The 14,871-nt window shown below is 47.0% G+C and overlaps 1 long non-coding RNA gene across 2 annotated transcripts; it reads left to right on the forward strand.

Moving 5' to 3' along the window:
- Window positions 1-7,277: 7,277 nt before the first annotated feature.
- On the forward strand, window positions 7,278-14,062 carry LOC306798510. Of its 2 annotated transcripts, none has more exons than XR_013773372.1 (3): window positions 7,278-8,110; window positions 10,397-11,121; window positions 12,064-14,062. It is a non-coding gene; the product is annotated as an uncharacterized lncRNA (long non-coding RNA). The 2 variants fall into 2 exon arrangements; XR_013773373.1 differs by having other exon boundaries at window positions 12,754-14,062.
- The last annotated feature ends 809 nt before the right edge of the window (window positions 14,063-14,871 follow it).

Here is a 14,871-nt window from a genome sequence, read left to right on the forward strand (position 1 = left end):
GTGCCAGTGGCAGCTGACCAGCTACAGGCTTTTAGGACTCAAATGTACCTATCATTTTATTAATAACAGTAAAATGCCAAATATTTTCAATCATTCCTCCATTATATTCTTTAGCTTATGAGTCTGTACTCGACTGAAGTTCACATATTTTTGGGGCGCTTCAGCAGAAGATAACTATGACATTTTCCTTCGGCAGGCTGCAGCAGACACTATTTTAGCACCTGAAATACATTCAGGGATGTTTTACAAACATGTTGAGTCCAATGGAGTGCTGAAATGTGGGTGTGTATTGATAAAGTTTTCCCCAGACTTAGCTATTGGATGGCACTCTACATCTGAAAACTGCTTTGAGGTGGTCTTAATTTAGCCTAGTATAGATCCACTGCAAATTAGCAGCAGCCTTTATTCCAAAACAATGTACTTGCAGACAAGCTGTCAGACTCTGCTCCAATGTTTGAGTAAGAAAAAGCAGGAAAAGTAAATCTCTGATTATTTTTTTTAAATCATTTTGCTGAAGTTGTCTTGTATTTTTATTTTGTGTATGTTGTGTGTGCCCTGGCTTTTCTTTTGACAGTACTTCAAGCTGAAAAACAAAGATGGATTTTTCTTTTCCCCAGTGAATTTATTATGAAGAATGAAGGTCAGATTCCTCTTACGGCTGCTTTGTGCTGTTGAAAAATACAGTGTGGCTTCTGCTTCGAGAGCACCTAATTTTGAAATCCATCTTGCTGAAGCAATTGCTATTAGAGGTGACCCACAAGAGAGACGAGCCTTCCCTTTTGCCACTCTGTGATGGAATAAAAGACTCGAGCGATAAATTAGCTTAGTCTACCTGTTTGCCACATCAGAAGCTCCAACCTTCCCTGCAGCAGGAATGCTGGAGATCAAGCTAAGCAGCAAGAGGCAGAGCAGCACAGAGCAAGGAGGACAGACAGGCAAATGTGGGGGGTTTTCTAACTACACCTTTTAAAATTTTGCTTCTATTGTTAAAAAGTGTTTGACTTAAATGATGGTCGTTTGGCACAGAGGAAGTTTATCCACGTGCTTCCAGCAGCCTTTCACCTATTAAGGCAGCAAAAGCTCAATTCATGTATTTCTGACCTCCCAAAAGTTGCTCAGTAAAAACAGGAAAGACCAAGCACTACAGCTTGAATGCCTGGAAAGGACCCATCTCCCTGCACATCTTACAGCAGCAAGAGGTCACCATGTAAATGCTTTTTCCAAGAAGCCATTCAAAAAATCAGGCTTACAGAGGGGAAACCAAGGACGTGTGCTGCTGTCTTTGGCAGGGGCATTTGTTACCAGGGATAAAAACAGTTTTGAAGAAATGTCTGGGAAGACATCCCTGACCCCTCCTGCTCCTTCTCAAACTGAAATGTAAGAAAACAATGAAAATAATACCTTTATGGGAAAAGGTCTCCCTTGCCAAAATGCTGGGGTTGACCACATTCTTTCTCATTCCAGCCCAGGGGAAAAATGTGCATCCCCTCTTATTTACTGGCCAGCAGCACTACAGGTGGTGTGGAGGGCATTGATGGCAACTGGGGGGGTCAGTCCTAGCAGCCCCCTCCTTACTGCCTGTTCACTGCTGTGTTGGGCAGACACTGAGTGTGAAAACTGCTGGGACCTCACACCCAGCTTTGAAATGCAGAGGGAGCAGGAGCCAGCCCTCTGAAAACAGCCACGTGGTTAAAAGGGAAATCAGGGTGCTCTTTAAAATAACTCTCAAATTTGTGGTGATTCCTAGAAGAGAGAACTTTCTTGCAAGACGTGCGCTGGTAAATGATTGAATAACAGTGACTCATGTTTTATTATCAGACTTGACTGTGGCGGCGCTTGCGCTCGCTTCAGATTTGTTGACACACATTTCTCCTGACGCCTGCCAATAAGGAAGATGCTGTGAAGCAGCACTGTAGTGTAAAAATGGAACTGGGAAATGCAGTGATCACAGCCTGAGCCCCTGGGCACCGGGACAGCTTTTGGGAGCAGAGGGGTTGGTTTTGTAATAGCAGCCACGGATTGAAAGTGCTGGTGGGTTTCTGCTCCAGAGGCTCGGCACCCACGTGGGTTTCACAGGACTAATCCTTGGAACCTGCCTGAGATGATGTCTGGTCCCAGGGTCACACCCGGTGGGAGGCTGCCAGTGGACGAGACCCCTCCTTGCACTAGCTCTGCTGTATCTGAGACTCCTTCCAGCCCTGCTTCCTTTGAGGTGGAAGAAGGAAGTGATCTATTTTTGGGGAGCACTCGCACCAGATGTTCGGTGATGGCCACACTGTCTCTGTCACTGCAGGCTCTGCCTCCCTGCCCCCTGCTCCTGCCCTGCCTGACCTACAGCCCTGCTCTGGGAGGAAGGAGGAGTTCGCCTCCCCCAGCTGGATGGGGATCTGTGCCCTGTTGCTGCACAGGAGGCTGGTCCTGCTGCCCACCACCCCCAGAAAATCGATGCCAGTCCCGTGGGGCAGGTCAGGCACACCCCAATACCAGGACCCCAAATCTTTGTGTTCCACAGACCCACAGCACAGAGCTGCTGCTGGCACAGGGTGCAACATTCCCAGGATGTGCCTCTGCCTGGGATCGATGTCCCTGCTCTGCTGGCCTCGACACTCGTCTCTGAGTCCCCTGTTCCTTCTGACGTGGGTTTTTCTTTTCATCTGAATCATCCAGTATGACTTTGGAGCACAATGGAGCTGTGATTTTTTTCGAAGCCGCCAGCCTGCAGGAAACAGAAGGTCTCTGAATAAAAGGGAGGCTCTTGTTACAACTTCCCTCTTATTTACTGTTCCCAGTAGCAGAGAAGTAAAAGGACAATGAATGAAATGGAGGATTAATCACGCGTAGCACTGCAATATAAACAAGGAGACTGCGCGTCCCAGAGCGCTCTGCAGGCAGCGGCTCGTGCCCGCAGCCTGCAGAAATCTCAGCACTGGGACCTCCTGCCCTTCATGAAAAAGGCCACAAGGCAAAGGAGGCTCCACAGGTGGTTTTTCAAAGGTGAACTTGCAAACAGTATTTTCCATGGACTTTTCTCCATTCAGTGCTCGCAAAACTTGAGTTCAAGTTGATACCCCTGTGCTTCATCACTGGTCCATGACTTTTGCAGAGGAAACTCCCTATTTTCCTATTTTTATGCATTAATTTTAAAACAATAAAAGTTCAGGACAACTCCTTTGTCCCACAGAAAACTTTTAAAAACGCCTTAGAGAGAACCCACTGTGCTGCACAGTGTGTAGCTCTGCTCCTAAAAGGGGGGTGTGGTAATTAGCCTTGCTCTTTTTTTCACTTGCTTTTGGGTTGGTATCCAAACAACAAAGGATTACTAATCATGTTCCTTATTTATTTTTTTAATCAGAGAGTTATGTGTATTTGATTTCCAGCTATAGATTTTAAGCATTCACCCCAGCCTTTGCAGAGGTGTTGAGCTCAAGTTAATTGGTAATAAATTAACCTTGGGAGGTTGTTTGTGTGAGGCAGATTACATGCACGCAGCTTTGTGAAAGTTTTTAGTGAAGCAAAACGTAGGAAAGAAAGGTGGAAACAGGGAGGCATAACATAATTCAAATTGCCTGAAATGCTTGTAATAAATAGTTGTTTTATGTATCTGAATATCTGCATGTGTCAGGTAAGTACTGCTCATTTTTTGGCATCGGGAAGATGAATTTATTGTCATGGTTGAGGTGGAGTACATAACTGTAAAAGTGAAAGGGATGCTGCTCCCCATCCTTATTCAAAAGCTCCAACAAACCTCCTAACTGCTCATTTTAGAGTTCTCTTTAGAAAACATACATAAAAAACCTCGGGAAAGTTTATTTGGGCCACCTGCAATAATAAAATTGAAGTGACCCAAGTCTGAAAATAACACCATATGTCTCCAAGTGAGTATAAAAAGCTGGAGCATGGGATATATTTAAGCTAAAATCCAAACCCAACCCATGTGTGCTAACACAAGGCCAGGAGGATTCTGTGAATACAAGTCTAGGTGACCAGAGAGGTGGTGCTATGCACTAATCCTAGCTGTAACCTTCTGCCCAGACTTTCCCTGGGCCTGGGAGCCTGGGACAGGCACTGGGCAGGCAGGAGCCCTGCCAAAGGCTCCTCCTGGCCTTGTCTCCCTGCCCTCCCAGGGGCTTTCCAGCTTGCACTTTGTTTCACTTTCTCTTTCTGCTGTGCAGGGCTGCGCTGGAAGGGTTGCAACATCCTCTGAATTATTTACACTTCTGCATGGAAATCATAACAAAATATATATTCTTTTCAATATTAGGATTAATTTTTAAAAAATGCTACTAAAGGCGTGCTGGTGCTGCATTGAGCTAGTTGGTGCTACTCTTTTAAATGCCCTTTCTAAATGTTTTTTAAGAGGGGAATTGCATTAACCTGTCAGCTGCAACTTCCCTGTTTACACACAGCAAAGGCACTGCCAGCCTGAACCTGCCTGGTCAGGAGCAGAAGGGTGACCCCTGCAGCTCCCACCACCCTGATCTCCTGCACCTGCAGCCTCCAGCTGCCTTGATTTGCCAGGGGTTCCCTGCCTGGGGTCCTTGGTTATGGTATGAGTGCTTCCCAGACAGGTGCTTCTTTGCTAGCCTTTGGTTGTACCTATTTTTGGGTAATTAATAATAGAGAGCTCCCGAGCAACCCAAATATAGACAGTCTTTGGAAATCCAGACAAAAAATTCTGGGAAGAGTTTGTGGTTTTATTCCTTCTACCCACTACAGCAGAGGTTGGAGGATCTCAACTCAGGATGGGGGTTTGCCACTGTGCCCTGCTTGGTCCCTGCTCTGGTTGCATCCTCCAGGTTTGGCAGCTCCACCATCTCCCTGGGAAGCCTGTCCCAATGCTTGACAAAATGCTAATAACTGTTTTGCTGCACTTTTTTTTTCTCTTTCCTCATAATTTTCAAGTTTCAGCACACTACTAGCAGAAACTTGATGAATCTTCATGATAAGAAGATTCCACAAATTTGTAGAGCTTTGCATGCTTTTGGTCTTGGTTTTAACTACTCCAGCAAGTGACCTGGAATTTTATAAAGTTGTCATTCTACAACAGATTGAAAGAAATAGGTTGTATATTGTTATGAGGTCTGAGGGTCTGTCCCTGCCAGGACTCTAACTGACTTTAGTTTCTCTGGGTGTAGGACCTGTGGCCAGGAGCCTTAAACCTCAACCCTTAAAATTAAGGGAATTTCTGAAGGGGAAGGTGTGTGCTCCATGTCTCATCCAGCCAGAACGAGGAGGAGCTCAGGGTGTGCAGGTCCTGCCCCCTGACCCAGAACCCTGTGCCTCACTCCTTCTGTGTCCCCTGGGGTGCTGCAAGTAGTAGGAGCTGCACGAGGTGGTGACAAGTCCCCAGCATTCCGGGTATTTGATCCGAGGAAATCACCAGTCAGCCAGGAAATGTCAGGATTACGTCACATGCATAATTTTTCAAAGCCCTGAAAAGGAGCTTGTTAATCTGTGTCTCTGCAGTGTGATCCCAGCTCCGTTCAGTTTTGCTGTGCCCTTCCACTATATGGGAACAGCCAGGCAAATCCTTCTCCCAGATAACATTTTGCTTTTCCTTCCCTTTGACTTGCAGCACTTTTGTTTGCCACAGCCTTGCCACTGACTGGGGCAGGAGGAGCAAGCTTCTGCTTTGCTGGGCTCCCAAAGGGAAGATGCTGGGATGTCCAGGGCCTGTGGGGATACAGCTACAGCCCAGCTTTCTACACTGGGAAAGAAGGGAGAGGGTGTGGGAGTGGAGCTGCCATCCCTTCCCCTTGTGCTTGCTCATGCTCCGGGTGGGCGCCTGGGCTGCCCAACAGAGCTGCAGGGAGGTGCCAAAACTTCATAGAGCAAAACTGCACCTCGTTATCCCACTGATTCTGCAAAGCTATTAAGGAGCATCCAGCAGGGTATGTGACCCACACATGTTTGATTTCTTTTACAGTTTCTGTTTCGATATGTGCTGGATGCGTTTCTGTAAAACGAAGATTTATTGGAACCTGGAATTTTATGACTTTAAGGTTTGCCTGAGTCCAGATTGTGAGTTTCTCCTTTTGGAAGAGGAGGCTTAAAAGAGCCCATCTGCCTTTGGCACTTATGAAACCCTAGGCCAAGGATGACACCTTTTTCCTAAAGTTCTACTATAATGTCAAACAAAAATTTACCATCAAATATTATGCCTTCCATATGCAATGCTGTAGATACAGATCACAGCAACTGTGTTGGCCTTTTCTCTTTCAAGTTTTTATCTGTGCCATAAGGAAGTCAGGACTCAGTGTAGGGTCCAAGGAGGAGCAGCAAGGAAGGGAAAACCCAAATCATACATAATTAATGACAACGTGCCTTCATTGTGCTCTTGATTTTTCTTTGCCCTTTTTGCCTGCAAGGCTGAGGAAAGCAAGTGTGTTTTTAAAACACAGTGCCAGTGTCAGGCAGCTCCAAGTGCTCTGGTAGGAAACAAGCAGCATCCAAGGAAGCAGAGCCTGAGCCCAGCTCTCCGGTTACCACGACATAAGTAAACAAACAAGTTTATCACAAGTAATGAGGGCATTGTGCCAGTTTCAGTTAAAATAATTAAATAAATGAAAGAGAAATCAGCCCCAAACCAACAAATCATTACAGTGTGAGGAAAGTACTGAATGAAATTGATTGTTCGTGCCAACACCAGAAATATATCTTGTCATAAACTCGGGCCTCCACATCTGCTTCAGCACCAGTGGATTCTTTATAAACAGCCTCTTTAATTTTATCTAACAGCCTGTTAGCAGACATGCAGTCCAAAAATACATCTCCTTTTCTTCCTCGCACTATCCTGAGCTTGGCAGGGCACCAAACATGAGGTTCAGCTCGTAATTCAAAAAGGCCCTTTTTCAAGCATTGACTGAGCTTGATTTAATAAAAATCCTGTCCAGCTTCCTCCGGGCAGCCCTAATGGGATGCAGAGCCTGGCACTTCTCAGGGGCTGCTCCAGACCTGCTGTGTGTTGGCCAGTGAGATTTTTTTGTGGTGAAACAATATTGCTCTGTGGTGGAGTTGGGGAACCAGCTGGTGCTCTCCAGAATGTCTCCCCAGAGAGGTGCACAGCTTCACTTTCAGCTGTGCCACCCTCTGAAAATGGAAGTGAGTGGGCAGCACCAAAAAACAAAGCAGAGCCACAGCACAGGATGTCCTGGTGCCCCTGTAGCCCTGGGATGCCCCAGTGCCCTCCCACTGCCTTCCCCAGGGGAAGGAGAGGAAAGCATCAAAGCCCCTAAAGTCACCTCCAGCCCCCGGGTTCTCCTGGGGGGAGATCTGTCCATGGTGTCCCCAGTGAGGCACTAAGCACTCGGTGCTCCTGAAGGACAGACTGGGCACTCACTGAATAGAGAAGTGTTGCACTGGGGCTGGTTCCCAGAGGGTAGCCCCAATTCCAGAGGCAGGACAAACACCTTCACTCTTCCTGATGCTGGTGCTTTCAAGCACAACACTGATTTTCTGGCTGCTGATTGCCTGGGAAAGCTGGAAGGGACATTGGCTGACTTTTAATGCCAGGACAAGAGTGGCTGACGTCACCTTAGAAGATGAAATACACTCCTGCTGTGAGGACTGCACCAAATTACAGGCCCAGATTTCCCAAGAAATTAGTGCAAGAAACACCACACATCACATTCACTGCAACACAGGAACTCATTAGCTGGGTAGTTGAAAATGTTAATAATTATCCCATTTGACAAACCAAGATATGGATTTCAAGCCTCAAAGCTTGCTGTGCTAAAGAAAAATTAATGGCCTGGCATGCCATGATGTCCAGGGGAAAAGGATGTTTAGCAGTTTCTCCTCGTGGCTCAGTTGTTTATTTAAATTACTTGGAAACGAAACCAGAAGCAAACATAACCACTGCTGTCGTGAGGTGTGGCTAACAATAAGTAGATTTTATTTAGCATTACATCAAAGGATGAAATGGAGTGAAATAAAGGAAAGGGAAGTTTTTTGAGTGTTCAGTGAGCCAGATCCCAGTGCCAAGATATGGAGGAGGATCAACAGAAATCCTGCAGAGCCCATCCCATCACTTGGTTGTTCTGACAGAGGAAAATAAGCAGCACAGGTGTCAATGAAAAGGAACTACAGTCCTTGGCAGAGGATGCTGCAGGTTTGTTGTGGGGGAGGGACTCTTTTGGGTGTGGGGGATGCTTGTGGCACCCTGGATTTTTTCATCACCTCCTGGGAGGGATTTTCTGACTGGTCCTTGTGGTTGTGCCAGGGAGGCTGCCAGTCCTCAGCAGCACCTGACCCAACAACAGGGAGGGATCTGGGATTTGCTGGGGGGCTTGTGGTCCCTCCAGTCAGTTGCCAAATTTCACTTTACAAAGAGTTAATCCAGTGGTACCTTACTGATCTGAACATGACTGATGCCTTTCAATTGAATTTCAGCTGAATATTTAAGAGAAACAGATCAAAGGCAAACGATTGAACAGAAGTGTGTTTAGCTGCCCAGATGTGAGCTGCAGTGCCCTCACACTTCCCCTTATGTGCTACAACAGGGTGTAATTCAATCCTAAAATACTGAAAATCCTGAAAATCACTTATCAGAAGGTATTTATTTATTTATATAAGTATCTACTCATTAGCAGTATCAAAATGCTGGCAACACTGTGCATGCTCTGCAGGAATTCTTGTCAGAGCTACATTTCACATCTCACTAGCCTGGGCTCAGATAGCCCCTGCTGAGGGGTACACATAGGTCTTCCTTGCACCTCTTTTTTTGTCCAGTCCAATGATGGGTAGGCTTAAATGGAAAAGCCACTTCTGAGTGAAGAGGCCTAGAGGGATATGGTGGGCAGGGGAGCAGGATGTGGGCAAGCACAGGCACCTTTACTCAGGTGGTAGCTCTGCCTTCTTTGGAGACTTCCCAAAGCTGGCTTGATGGAGGTCTGGAAGACTCAAACCCTCTCCAAAGTCCAGGTTCCAAGCATTCTATGCAGGTTGCTGTTAAAAGCTCCTAAAATCTTTCTCCTAGCAAAGGCTAGAGAAGCTGATGCTGCAGCAGGAAGGAGGAGAAGTAGGAGGCTTGAAAGGTCACACCAAGGCTGCAATTTCCAAATAAGTGTGAAGGAACTGGATGCCTTAACACCCTCCAACTTATACACTCAGTCTGGGCTGTTAATGGAGTGTGCCATAAAGCTGTCTTTTCTTTACCTATTCAAGGAGAATTAGAGGGAGAGACCTCTTAATGTTAAGCAGGAGAAAACTTTTTGGCTGTTCTTCCACACAGGAAGGTTGCTTGCAGAAAAGGACAACTTGTGGACAAACTTGGGTCAGAGTGGCTGCAACAGCAAAAAAGTGGAGGAAGGGAAATGCAACCTCAGAGGAAAATGAGACAGTAAATAGAGAAATAACCAGTCTGAGGCTTTCATACATTTCCTGGAACTCACTTCCCTCCTTTTCCAGCATCTTGCTGAGCACTATAGCAACATTCAAGCCTTTATTACGTTAAGAAGTCTTTTGGCTTTTCTGCCTGCAAAAATAGTCATCACTTGTAAATTGAAGGCATCACTCTCTTATCTGGTGTGCAGCCAGAAGGGCTGGAAGCAATAGAAGAAGTGTGAACTTTCTCCTTCATCTCAGAGAACATTAACTTCAAAGCCAAGCCATAAACTTTCAGATGTAATGACTATTTGTCCAAAAGAGAAACACACCAGGTTGATCAATGAGTGAAAGGTATAAAACACAGAGGTTACATTTGCTCAACACTTGGGAAAAATGTGTGGCTCTGCTTGGGTGTGTGGAGGGGGGAGTCATTACTGAGTTGTTTGGGCAGGCAGGCCCAGGGGCAGTGTCAGGGTTGCTGTAGGTGCTTGCAGGTCCAGCACAGGGTGGTTTCTGTCCCAGAGGAGGCCAGGCTGCTGTGTCAGAGTGTGCCCCAGGACGTCCTTGGGTGCAGACCTTCAGCACCCAGTGGGGACATTGTGGCTGTGTTGGCAGCCACACTACTCTGCTTTTCCAATAAACCATGGGAGAAAACATCTCTCAGCTGCTCAAACAAAACATTCAGGACCACTAGCACTTCCTCCCATGTCCTTGCTCCAGCTGTGTGAATGCTGATTGGAGAAAAACCCCCGTGGGTGCACTGCCTTGTCCCCTGAGCATCACTGAGCTCCAGAGCACAGGGTCCAGCCATGCTAACACAGCCAGGCAAGTGTGCTCAGAGATTTCAGACACCTTTGGTAAGACTCCCCACATCCTTCTTCCTATTTTTAAAACGTGCTTTCCATTTTTCTGATGGAAGTTCCATGGAAGTGGAGAGTAACGATGTCTTTTTGTTTGCATGGCTTGCATATCAGGAGTTTAGAGGGACAGAAATTTATATTATGTGACTTTTTTGCCAAAGACAACCATTGCTCTTCCTGATAACATCCCTTCTCCCTTCACCCCCTAGGGCTTCCAGGAGGAGTCTGGAACCCCATCATCTCTCTGGGCAGAGGCTGTGTGATCCTTGTGAATGGCACACAGTGCTCAGAGTTTGTAGTGTTAATCAACTTTCACTTTGTAGTGTTAATCAACTCTTTGGTGAAAGTGTTTTCAGAGGGAGAAATTGGGAGGACTTGCTGCTGGGCTCCAGGGCTGGGGAATGAGGTCCAGACCTGTGCAATTCATGTCTGAGGATGGAGAGGAGGAAGTGCCAGAGTATGAAGAGAGATTTTGAAGGGTCTGTAACATCTTCTGCCAACATCTTTTTTGGATCAGTCCTGTGTGAGCAAGTGAGAGCCCGGAAGAGCTGTGTCATCCTTGAGGACAGCTGGGCTTGCTGGGGGGCAGGTCCATTTGGGATGAGAGGCAGAGGGCTGCTGCCACTGCTGGGGGGAAAAGAGATGGTGGGGGTGCTGACTCCACAGGCTTCAACAGCATCCTGCTTTCCCCCTGTGCTGTGCTTGCCTGTCTCCTAACTCCCCTGTGAGGTGCCAAAATGCCTCTATAGGGAACCAGAGAGCAAACCTGGGCCCTTGCTCACCACACATTTCTGTGTCCCCAGATCCCTGTTGGAGTGAATAGAGCTGGTGGAGTCTACTCAGGTTCCTCACTATATGGGTGGTGTTGGGAGGAGATGGTGGCTCAGCTCTTGAGGTTTCTACCTGCCCCTAGATGTGCCCTGGCCTCCAGAAGGTGAGTTATCTTCTCTAGGCTGTCCCCTCTACCCTCCTGAACTCCAAACGGAGCTCCTTCCAGCATCCTGGGGAATAAGCTGTGGGGATGGCCATGAAGTGCTGGAGCTGGGGGTATTGTTGGGGGTTGAGATGACGTTCTGGAAATGTAAAGAACAACTGTGTGCTGAATCCATCTGGTCACCCTCCTCCTTGTGGCATATCATCTGCCCCACCTTGGTCCCACTGGAGACTCCAGGGACAAGATTGTAGTGGATAGAGGTAGGGCAAGAGGAGCAACAGGAGGGCAGTTAAGTCATTTATTTCAAGGGGCAGCTGGCTTTACCCAGATAAAACCAGCGCAATGCCAGCAGGCTCCACATTCAGCAGATCCCCAAAGATATTGGTGAAGCACTGCTCAGCCTCCCCTACAACACCTCTGCTTGAGGGAGGCAGCTGGATGGTGGGCTTCTTTTCCACTGTGGAGCTGTACCTGTGCTTTGTAGGTGTGTTGTATATTTAGGTCTGGTATTTGCAAAGGGATCCACTGCAGCAATCCCTTTTATGTGCCTAGAGTCCCATTTTCTACCTCCACTGGATCCTGTCCTGGGCTTCAAAGCACATGAGGAGCAGTGCTGTTTTATTGCATGGTCATAAAGCAATGGCCCTCCTCTGCTCCTATATGAATAACAAATAGTAGTTATATTGTTATATTTTTACATGGAGGCCTGCCAGAGGCTCTTTTTTGCATTTGAGCCTCAAGATTTACTCTGAGAAAAAGGAAGCAGAACACAGGACTCCTGGCAGTTTTTGAGCTGGCTGTGCCCTGAGAGGTGCCCTGCAGATCAAAGGGAAGCCACTCCCGTTCTCCCCAGGTGCTGCCATGCCTCCCCCATGAGAGCAGATATTGGTTATCAGGCAGCACTGCTATGAGCAGCACAAACGTGCACTTTGCTCTCCAGAGGTTATGGCAGCCAGAAGGATGCCAGATTAGATTTAGGAAAGCACATATGGATGTGTTGCCTTCTTCAGCCTTGCACCGTTCCTCAAAATCCTCCATTGCTCCGAAGGAAGACAGAAAGCACAGCTGTGAACAATCACAGCTGTAGAAGCATAATTGCAATTGCTGTCTCAGAGCTGCTTAGTGCTTCTGATAATCCTTGAGACCTGCAGGGAGTCGCTGCAAGGTGAAGGGAGAGCATTTTGGGGCAGGGGTACAGCACAGAAACAACTCTGCAGAAGGACTGAAAAAAAACCACCTCTAGTTTACATTTCACTGAGGGGAAAGATGCTCTAAAGCAGCACCTGCACAAGTTCAGACTGAAGCCCAGACTTTCTACTCTGGGATTTCAGGTGTTTGGAGAGTGTCTCTGACACCAAATCCTGCACTATGTCTTATCCTGAAGGTTGAGATGCCACCATAGCTCATCTCTCAACCCAGTCACTTGCCAGAACTACAGCTCCAGTCCACTGAGAGTGAATCCCACCAGTTCACTTCATGTGTTCACGGGGGTGTTCAGCTTCTGGGGAGGTAAATGGGAAGGTGACAGGAGTGAAGTCTCATTTCAGTGTTGGGATCAACTCTGCTTCAGCAAAACCTCCCTCTAAGCCTCCCACACTGCATAACAGATGGCACATCTGTTTGTATTTCCAGGGTGATCTCACCAAGCACTTTTTAAGAATCCAGCATCCAGGGTTAATTAACACGAGCTGAATTACAGCAAAGGTTCCTTCAGCAGTGGAAAAATCCTGTGCAACTCCCTTTCCTCAAGTTATCCTCTTGGATAGTGGGGTTTATCCTCTGTCTGAATTCTGCCCAAATCCTCATGATCCCTGCAAAGCCAAAGCTTCTTTCCAAAGAACTTCTGCCTCTCAGGGCCTTTGTCTATTTTATACAGCAGATCTTCCAATAGTTGATTTTCTGTTTGGCACTCAAACTAAAGGCTAAAAAAGCATGATACAGGTCAACTTCAAAACCTTCATGGGAATGGAAAGGGACATTCCCAAGGAAATGTCCTCAGCCACAAGGCTGTTGAAGAGGAGCTATCACCCACTACAATCCACTGCCTACAACACAGCCTCAGAGCACACAGGATGCAAGTTCAAACCCCTCCTGTTTTTCATATGGAAAATATTTTTAAAAAGCTTTCCTGGAAGCAATATCACACCCAGTGTGCCAGGCAGCATCAGAGGCATGTTGAGATGGAGCACAGAGAGGCAGCAGTCTGGCTGTGCCTGGCTGTGCCTACACAGCTCACAAAGGCCAGGGCAGAGTGGCACCCTGGGCTCACAGGCACTGTGCCTAGAGCTTGCTTCCCAAGGAGAACATTTACCTTGGAAACAGCTGCTTGGAGTGATCCAAACCAGAGCCTCAGAGTTAGCAGAGAGCCCAGCAGACAATGAGCACAAATCCAGGGCTGGAGTTCATCTCTTCTTTGTTGGTGATGTAGCTATGCCTGTCAGATGTGCCTACAATGTCAGAAACACCTCCCCAGCTGACTCTGGGTCCTCATCCTTGATTGTTCCCATGGTGTTGGTCAGCACACACCCATCCTGTCCTCTGGAATTACAAAAATACAGGTTTGCTCTTAGGTCCATAGGCACAACACAGAGGGCCAAGCTAAGCTGGAGTCAAGTGCCATGCTCTGATATCAGCCTTGTTTTTGTTGGCTGGCCCTGAACAACCAACACTGCTCTGAAACAACTGCTCTTGTCCACTGCCTACCAGAAGCCAGGACCACTCCTTGGGGCAGGCAGTTTAGTCCTGCAGGTATTCCTGCTCTGTCTGGTCCAATAAACAGTGTAAATAATTATACCCTGAGCAAGAGGGTTAGGAAAACCCTGTTGCAGGCTGTCCTGTGGTTTGGCCACACTCTGAAGATACAGCATGTCAGGTAAATCCTTGCTCCAGCTGAGGTTTCCTTTTGAGATCAGCTTAACAAAAAAAAAAAAAAAAAAAAAAAAAAAAAAAAAAAATATATATATATATATATATATATAAAGTAAAAAAAACCCACAAACCAACAAAGCAAGCCATTTTTGTGCTTCTAATTTTTGGGGTTAATTCTGATGGATGATTGCATACCAATTGGCAGATAGCTTTGGTCAACCAGAAACTGCACTTTTCAGCGAGTAAGCTGCTCTTGAGACTTCACTGGCTTTGTTCCCCACTGCCACAGGAGAGGGAAGGGATACTGCAGATACTGCTTCATGTATGACCATCGCTGCCCTGGCTCTAATGCAGCCACCAGATGGTCTCACCCTTTGCCAGCTCCTCTGCTTGGAGATATTAAGAACCTTCAGCAGTCACTATCTCTCACTCTGGGCAGCTTTTTCCTCAGCTGCACCTCTCCCACTGCTGTCAGAATGGCCATGACAAGTCTGTCAGCACTTGCTTACTTAATTTCTGTTTTGAGGGTTTTTAGCTACTATCACTGGTGTTTCTATGTCCTCCTTTCAGGACACGAATCTTTATGATCCCAACAGGTTATGCCATCTGCTGTCTGTTAGAATGTAAACACCTTCTTAGGGACAGGTACATGCACAACAATGGTAATGTTTGTTATCAGGACATGGCAGTGGGGCTCCAAGGTGCCGTAGCTGAGAATGGCCACAAGTCACAGCATCATAGAATGGCTTGAGTTGGAAGGGACCTTAAAGATCATCTGGTTCCAGCTCCTCATCATGGGCATGGATGCCACTCACTAGACCAGGCTCCTCACAGACCTGGGGTGTCCTCTGAGGACAACCCACTTTGCCCTGATTTTCTGCC

Source organism: Erithacus rubecula (genome assembly GCF_903797595.1).
Source record: "Erithacus rubecula genome assembly, chromosome: 1".
NCBI lineage: Eukaryota > Metazoa > Chordata > Aves > Passeriformes > Muscicapidae > Erithacus > Erithacus rubecula.